The sequence below is a fragment of the Octodon degus genome, unplaced genomic scaffold (genome assembly GCF_000260255.1).
Source record: "Octodon degus isolate 3935 unplaced genomic scaffold, OctDeg1.0 scaffold00068, whole genome shotgun sequence".
Lineage (NCBI taxonomy): Eukaryota > Metazoa > Chordata > Mammalia > Rodentia > Octodontidae > Octodon > Octodon degus.
Genome location: NW_004524644.1, coordinates 5,166,016 through 5,166,425, shown reverse-complemented (window position 1 = coordinate 5,166,425; position 410 = coordinate 5,166,016).

Sequence of the window (410 nt, the reverse complement as noted above, 5' to 3'; positions counted from 1 at the left end):
GTGCTCAGCTGCGGCTCCCGGCCGGCGGCCACCGCGGGCGGGCCGTCCCGAGGGGGAGCGGCCGGCTCCAGGGCGCGAGTGGACATGGTCGTTTCGCCGCAGCCGGGGGACGTCCGGTAACAGGGAGCGCGGCCGCCCTCTTCTCCGCCGGGACACCGGCTGGCTCCGGCCCGGGACAGAGGACCCAAGAGCCCGGCCGTCACCGCCCGCCGAGGCCGAGCGGCGCCCGGCGTGCTAACCCTCCCCGCGTCGAGCGGGAAGCTAACCGCCCGCCGGCCTGGCGCTCGTCGGCGGCGCACGCCCGGAGTCCGCAACACGCGCCGGGTGTCTCAGCCGCGAGCGAGCCTCAGCAAGACGGATAGCAGCTGCTCGAGTCAGGTCTGGCAGGCGCGAGTCGCGAAGCCGGTAAC